The 8,693-nt window shown below is 38.2% G+C and overlaps 1 pseudogene; it reads left to right on the plus strand.

Annotated features, from left to right (window-relative positions):
- Positions 1 to 6,586: 6,586 nt before the first annotated feature.
- On the plus strand, positions 6,587 to 7,127 carry LOC110297932 (annotated as a pseudogene).
- Positions 7,128 to 8,693: the final 1,566 nt, after the last annotated feature.

The raw sequence follows: 8,693 nt of genomic DNA on the forward strand, positions 1-8,693 counted from the left end.
ATTTTATGTTTTTCATTTTTCAATTTGCTTCTTATCATTAAAATGCTCTTCATGAGACTAAACCAGGGAACAAAGTCTCTGCTGGGCTATGTTGAGACTTCCCTTGGCAAGGGAATGAGCATAAATATTTTTACCTTAGCCTCATGTAGACTCTTCAGTAAAGAGCACAAACAAACATATTCTTCACCAAAATACCAGGAAAATAATCTATAGGCCACATACTGTATTTCTACTCCACTGAAACCTCTTGGGCCAGATCTGCACATTTCAAATCACTCTCAGCAAATTCCTAGTAGGGTATCCCATATATCCCCACTTAAAAGCATCCTATTGCTTTCCAAGTAAACAGTTACAAATCCAAATTCTTCCAAACAAAAGCCTCTCACAGCAATACCCCACTTCCTAGTACCAACTTCTGTATTCCTTAGAGTTCTACTGCTGTGAACAGGCACCATGACCAAGGGATCTCTTTTAAGAATATTTAATAGGCGTTAGCTTACAGATTCAAAGGTTCAGTCCATTACCATCAATGTGGGAGCAATGGCAGCATCCAGGCAAACATGGTAAAGGAGGAGCCAAGAGTTCTACATCTTGTTCCAAAGGCAGAAAGGAGAAGACAAATTTCCAGGCAGCTAGAACTAGGGTATTAAAGCCCATGCACAAAGAGGCATAACTATTCCAACAAAGCCAAACTTCCTAAAGTGCCATTCCCTGGGCTAAGCATATATAAACCACCACAGTCACACACATTAATTCCTGGGAGCCTCCCCAATTAAATGTATTTGAGGGTTTCTACATGTTCCCCATACAGCTCACATACTTCAAAGTTGCATATTTCCATCCATTCTCCTCGGTCTCTTGTCTTTTCTCCTGTTTTCCTGATATACCAGATTCTGCCCTCCTTTCTATTCCAGCTGCCCTCTCCTAACCAGGTTTTGCCTCCCATGATTATTTTGTTCCCTTTCTAAGTGAGATTAAAGAATCTTCCCTTGGACCATCCTTCCAGTTCAACTTCTGAGAGTCTACAGGTTGTATCATGGATGTTCTGTACCTGTTGGCTAATATCCACGTATCAGTGAGTATATACCACTCGTGTTCATTTGGGTCTAGATTACATCATGCACATTGATATTTTCTAATTCCATCTAATTTGCCTACAAAATTCATGATGTCTTTGTTTTAACGGCTGAATAATATACCATTGTGTAAATGTACCACAATTTCTGTACCCATTCTTCAGTTGAGAGACATCTGGGTTGCTTCCAGTTTTTGGCTATTACATATAAAGCTGTGATGAACATAGTGGAGCATGGGTCCTTGTGGTATTGTGGAGCATCATGTGGATATATGCCCAGGATCAGTATGCAGATAGAACTATCTCCAATTTTCAGAGGAACCACCAGATTCCCAGAATAGTTATACTAATTTGCAATCCCACCAGTGTTGCGGCTGGCCAGCAGCTCACAACGAACGGTTCAACTGAGATGGCCACTCAAGCTAAGAGAGAGGAACTAGATGGGGCGAAAGAAGAAATGGAGCCAAGACAGTCTCATTCTAGTCAAAGCTCAATTTTACTTGTTCAGACACTCAGTTATAAAGGAAGGGGGAAGGGGACCCGATTCCCGCCAAATAACTCAGGGTCCAGTAGCAGGATGAGCACGTTCCAAACAGCAAAGTGGCACGGTCCAGCAGTGGGCGTGGCAGAACGAATGAGCAGGAAACTCCACCCCTGAGCAAGCAGGTTCTAGGCTGGGGGAGGGGAGACTATACACCAGCAATGGAAGAGTGTCTCCCTTTTCCCTCATCCTTGCCAGCATGTACTATCACATGAGTTTATAATCTTAGTCTTTTTGACCATGATAAGATGGAATCTCGGAGTTCTGATTTGCATTTCCCTGATTACTAATGGTATTGAACATTTCTTTAAGTGCTTCTCCACCATTTGTGACTCCTCTATTGAGAAGAGTTCCTGTAACCCTGCATGCCTTGTTTTAAATGGGGTTTGTGGTATTCTGCAGTATAACTTCTTAAGTTCTTTATTTATTTTGTGTATTAACCCTGTATTAGATGTAGGGTTGATGGAGATCTCTTCATAGTGTATAGATTGCCATTTTCTCAAGTTGACAGTGTGCTTTGCCTTACAAAAGATTTTCAGTTGCAAGACCACCCATTTATCAATTGTTGATCATAGCCTGAGCCACTGATTTTCTCTTCAGGAGATTTCCCCCTGTGCCTATTTGTTCTACATCATTTTCTACTTTCTCCACTATTACATTCAGTGAACCTGGTTTTATGTATGTTGAGGACTTTAATGAACTGAAACTTGAGTTTTTTGCAGGACAAGAAATATGGTTTGGTTTGCATTCTTCAACATGCCCACTGCCAATTAAATCGACACCATTTGTTGAAGATGGTTTTTTTCCACAGTATTGTTTTGGCTTCTTTGTCAAAGATCAAGTTACTAGGTGTTTGAGTTTACTTTGGGGTCTTTGATTCTATTCCATTATTGACCTATCTGTCTCAGTATAAGTACCATTATCACTATTGCTCTGTAGTATTGCTTGAGGACAGTGATGGTGATATTTCCAGAAATATTTCTGTTGTTTTGAATTGTTTCAGCTATCCTTGATTTTTTGTTATTCCATAGGATAAGTTTGACTTTATATGTTACTTGGACTTTCCCCCTTAGAGATTTTAATATTTTTTATTTGTTCTATACCTTTAATATTTTGATTATTATCTGGTAAGAAGATTTTCTTTTCTGGTCCAATCAATTTGGTGTTTTGTAAACTTATTTTACACTTATGGACATCACTTTTTTAGGATAGGGAAATTTTCTTCTATGATTTTTGTTGAAGATGATTTCTAGCCCTTTCAACTGGGGGTGTTCATCCTCTTCTAGTCCTATTTTCCTTAGGTGTAATCCTTTCATTGTGTCCTATATTTCCTGGATATTTGTGTTTGGAACTTTTATAGTTGGCATTTTCTTTGACCTATCTATCAATACCTGATATAGTATCCTCACTTCCATCTCTTCAATTCCATTAATAATGATTGTATTTGGTTGTGTATTAGATATTTTTCTTTATTTTCATTTCAAATAACATCCCCTTTCCTGGCTTCCCCTCAGAAAAAAAAACCCTTTCCCATCCCCCTGCCTCTGCTCACCAACCCATCCACCTCTGCCTCCCTGTCCTGGCATTCCCCTAAATTGGGTATCAAGCCTTCTCAGGACCAAAGGCCTCCCTTCCCATTGATGTTCAACAAGGCCATCTTCTGCTACATGTGCAGCTGGAGCCATGGATGCCTCCATGTGTACTCTTTGGTTGGTGTTTGGTCCCTGCAAGTACTTGAAGTACTGGTTTGTTCATACTATTGTTCCTCCTATGGAGCTGCAAGTTCCTTCAGCTTCTTCCGTCTTTTCTGTAGCTCCTCTACTGGGGGCCCTGTGCTCAGTCCAATGGTTGGCTGAAAGCATCTACCTCTGTATTTGCCAGGCACTGGAAGAGCCTCTCCGGAGACAACTATATCAGGCTCCTCTCAGCAAGCACTTGTTGGTATCCACAAGAGTGTTTGGGTTGAGTGATTGTATGTGGATAGATCCCCAGGTGGGGCAGTCTCTGTATGGTCTTTCCTTCAGTCTCTGCTCCCATATCTATTTTGTTTACCCATCTAAGAAGAATCAGAGTGTCCATACCTTGGTCTTCCTTCTTCTTGAGCTTCATTTGCTCTGAATTGTATCTTGGGTATTCCAAGGTTCTGGGCTAATATCCACATTTCAGTGAGAGTACACCATGTGTGTTCTTTTGGGATTCGGTTACCTCACTCAGGATGATATTTTCTTGTTCTATGCATTTGCCTGAATACTTCATGAATTCAATATTTTTAATAGCTGAGTGATACTTCATTGTGTAAATGTATCACATTTTCTGCATCCATTCTTCTATTGAGGGACATGTAGTTGAGAAGCACCTAAAGAACTGTTCACTCTCTTCTATACCTATTATCCTTAGGTTTGGTCTTCTCATTGTGTCCTAGATTTCCTGGATGTTTTGGATTAGGAGCTTTTTGCATTTTGCATTTTCTTTGATTATTGTGTCAATATTTTCTATGGTATCATCTGCACCTAAAATTCTCTTTTCTATCTCCTTGTATTCTGTTGGTGATGCTTGCATCTATGGCTCCTGACTTCTTTCCTAGGTGGTCTATTTCCAGAGTTGTCTCCCTTTGTGATTTCTTCAATTTTTCTACTTCCATTTTTAGATCTTAGATGGTTTTTTTCAATTCCTTCTCCTATTTGCTTCTGTTTTCCCATAATTCTTTAAGGTATTTTTGTGTTTCCTCTTTAAGAGCTTCTGCCTGTTTAACTCTGTTCTCCTGTAATTCTTTAAGGTATTTTTATGTTTCCTCTTTAAGGGCTTCTACCTTTTTACCTGTGTAATTTATTAAGGGAGTTATGTATATCCTTCTTAAAATCCTTGATTGGTGTCATGAGATATGATTTTAAATCTGAATCTTCCTTTTCTGGTGTGTTGGGATATCCAGAACTTGCTTTGGTGGGAGTACCGGGTTATGATGATGCCAAGTAGTCTTGGTTTCTGTTGATTAGATTCTTGCTTTTGCCTTTTACCATCTGGTAATCTCTGATGTTAGATGTTCTTTCTGTCTCTGCCTGGAGTTTTTTCCTCCTGTGTATCTGTAAGCCTCTGTTAGCACTCCCTGGAGACAAGCCCTCCCCTGGCAGGGATGGTGCCCAGAGGGCTGTAGAACAGCCCCCACCTTCTGGGTGCAGATAGAGGCATATAGGACCCTGTTCCAACTGCTCTGCCACTTCTTTTTACAATGAAGTTCAGGCTGGTCCTACCAGAGACAAAATGGTGGTCTCACCTGAGTCCTGGGGTCAGAACACTACCTGGAGACAAGCTCCTTTACACGTTCTTCTTAAAATCCATGGGATTGCTCTCTCTCCCTCTAGCTCCATCTTAGTCTCTCTCTCTCTCTGTCTCTCTTTGTCATTCTCTCTCTCTCTCTCTCTCTCTCTCTCTCTCTCTCTCTCTCTCTCTCTCTCTCTCTCTCTCTCTCTCTCTCTCTCTCTCTCTCTCTTCCTGCTCACAATTTTGCTCATCCCTTGCTATCCCTGCTATGATTTCTATCACTATGCTCTAGCTTCTATTTCTTACCACATTGCTATCTCTACAATTATCTCCCTCTCTCCTGCTTGCTTAAAATTGGTCATGTCCAATCTGTTTTCCTTTCTCTCTGCTCTGGACTCTTCTAGATAGTTCTGGATGCTTTTTCTTTCTCATTCACACAAAAAAGTAATGGTTCCAGTAGAAGTTACTTATGCTTATCACATGCTCCTTTTCTTGAATTCTCTGCTCTCTTTAAAATTACAAAGTGTGATTAAAGATGTTTCACTCTCTAAATACTCTTCATTCTTTTACATCTTTAGAAAAGCTTGCCAAAATATGAACTTCATCTCAGGATTTGCAAGCAAATCCTTTCATCCTTGGGCATGATTTATGAAAAGATTCTTCAAAATCTGTACCAAAATGTTACCTTAAAACTTTTAACAAAATGATTAACAATAATGAAGAATTATCAATGATTTTTTTCCATGTGTTTTAGGTACTAAATTTGCCTTAAAATGTTTGCAGAACCTTCACTCAGAATTTGCAGATAATCTTATCTTAATGATAAACTTATGTATTAGTGAATATTATCCCTATCATTTTGTATCCCTACAGACACACAGATACTTGTGATATAGCAACAGACATCAGAAAATTGCTTAACATTCTCAAAGAATTTTTTGTTTTCTAGTTTCAGATGATAGCCATATTAGCCTGTAGTTCTGGGGTTTTTTTTTCATATTAATCTTAGAAACCCATCATATGTCTTATTTTGATATTTTCAAACTTGATAGCCTTCCTTATAAAAGAACTGAGAGCATCCATTGGTCATGCTTCTGGCTTCCAAGATCCTTCAGCAGAGAAGAGTCTGACATGTGACAAAACTTCAGGTTCTGTCTTAGTAACTGTTCTATTTCTGTGAAGAGACACCATGACAATGGAAATGTATAAAAGAAAATATGTACTTTGAGCCTTGCTTACAGTTTCAGAAAATGAGTCAATGACCTGGATTCACTAGGAGCAAAGCAGCAAGCTGACATATATATTTCTGGAAGAGTGGTTGAGAGCTTAGAACTTTTCCAAAAGTTACAGAGATAGAAAAGGAGACTGAGTATGCTGTGGGCTTTTGTAAACGCAAATTCTTCTCCAACAAGGTCATACTTCATAACCCTTCTCCAAACGAGTGAACACATATTCAAATATAAGTGTTGATGGAGACAATTCTATTCAAACTCCTATAGATGTAGATAGCCCAAATAAATTCATACTGCATTTAAAAAAAGTCTCCAGGAATACTGGATTAGATTTATTTCTTAATGAATCTTAAGCTCAATAATCCTATTTTCTGCTGTTATGAACCATGTCAGCTTACATATATCAGGGTGGTCCTGAGAATCAGAGGAATCCAACCATGTGATTATGTCTTGTTTTTCTTTCCAGGAGTGTCCCCAAGCATGGACTCAAACATCCCAGACTTGGAGGCTGACCTCATAAAAATCAAAGCTACCACATGGAAACTTCATCTTGTAACATCGTCTTCCATGCCATGATTTTGCTATCCATTATCATTGCCGTCATTGGACTGACAGGAAATATCATAGTGTTGTGGCTTCTGGGCCACATATGCAGGAATATCTTCTCTGTTCACATCCTCAGTCTGGCTGGGGCAAACTTCTTCTACTTCTGCCATCATATTGTATTTTTCACTAGAAAATATCATTGTCCTTTTCACTCCACATAAACATCGTATTGTTTTTCTATACTTTGTCCACACTTGATTACTTTGCAGGTGTGAGCATGGTCATAGCCATTAGTACTGAGTACAGGTTGTCTGTCATTTGGCCCAACTATCATCAGGGCCAACACCTAAAACACATAACAACTGTCATTTGTACTCTGACCTGGGCTTTGTCCTTTCTGATGAGTCTCCTGGAAGGGAAAATTTGTGGATTTCTGGATAATATTTATAACTGGGATATGTGTTGGAATCCTTGAATATTTGCATATATTAACATATTTCTCTGACTTAATATACATCTCTTAAGTAATCTGTACAATGTTCTAGTTTCCTTTTCTGTTGCATGAGAAAACATTTAGACCACAAACAATCAAGGATAGAAAATGGGTTATCTGACTTATCCTCTCAGTACAGAGTCTATCACTGAGGGAAGTCATAAAAGGAACTCTGACAGTGCATGGAACAGTAACAACAGAATCTTTCTCTGGATTGATTACAGTTCCTGCTTAGGTAGGTTTTTGGTGCAACCTACCTTGGGCTATGCTTGCTTTCAATAACTTATTTGAAATGTAATTCCCCAAAGCCATATCAATAGGCCAAGTTAATTTAAGCAATTCCTAAGTAGTTATTTTTTTTCACACAGGAGTTTAATCTGTGTCAAGATTGAAAATTGAAGGTTTCCAGGACACTCCACTCACTTCTATTTAAAAGACACATCACTATTGAAATATGATCTTTTTTCTGCCTCGAAAGAGCATAGTAATATCATTATATGAAACACAATTCAACTTTTAAGGTCTCATGCTTTTTAAAATTCCAATAATTTAAATATTAAGGTCAATTTAAAGGTCTATTATGCAGCTACACTGGAAGTTTGAAGTGGACAATTTTCCATTGTTTCCTATATGAAACCTTGGTTAATATACTAAAGACACGTGTTTCCTCTATTCTTTACATTTGTCCTGATTATCTCTTACTAGGGATTATCTAATACTTAATGGCATATTTTCAATGAGGTCAATAGTTGTCTTTTCTTTGATAACACAAATTTTCATATTCACATTATTTTTCCATAACTCATAGCATTTATTGTTATACTTATGATAATTACTTTCTTTTGTAAATTGATATCTCAACTTTAAATGCTATATTATTTTATTATTTCAACTAAAGATTAATTGTGAGAAAGCAACATGCACAAATCTAAGACAGTAGTTCAACAATGTGCTTCAATGCACATAGCTGAATGACTCCAGACTCAAGTGAGCTACTGTTGCCGTATGCACCTTATGGATCTTCTGTCCTATTCCAAATCATTTTTCTTGCCTCAGAGAGCTCTACCGTTAATATTTCTTTTAAAATGTACATTTATTCGAGGCTCGAGAGATGACGTTATTGTTGTGAACACTCGCTGCATTTGCTAAAGACTGGAGTTTGGTTCCTAGATTCAACTGAAGGCAGTTCTCAACTTCCTGTATTTCTAGTTCCAGAACACTCACAATTCTCTTTGATCCTATGCAGTTACCATATGTGCCAGTGAAATACTCACATATAGGCACATACTTATAAAAATAAAATTTTAAAATTATTTTATTTTCATTGATGCCATTGTCCCACCACTCCCATACCTAGTTCCTCATCCATTCTTCTTCTAAAGACCCAATCTTGTGTGTTTTTAAAGTTTCCTCCAATGTCTCTGTCCTATATCAGGCAGGCTACCTTACTTTGATGTGAAGAAGAGGAAGAAGAGGAAGAAGAAGAGGAGGAAGAAGAAGAAGAAAAGAAGAAGAAGAAGAAGAAGAAGAAGAAGAAGAAGAAGAAGA

This window comes from Mus caroli, chromosome 7 (genome assembly GCF_900094665.2).
Source record: "Mus caroli chromosome 7, CAROLI_EIJ_v1.1, whole genome shotgun sequence".
Taxonomy (NCBI): Eukaryota; Metazoa; Chordata; class Mammalia; order Rodentia; family Muridae; genus Mus; species Mus caroli.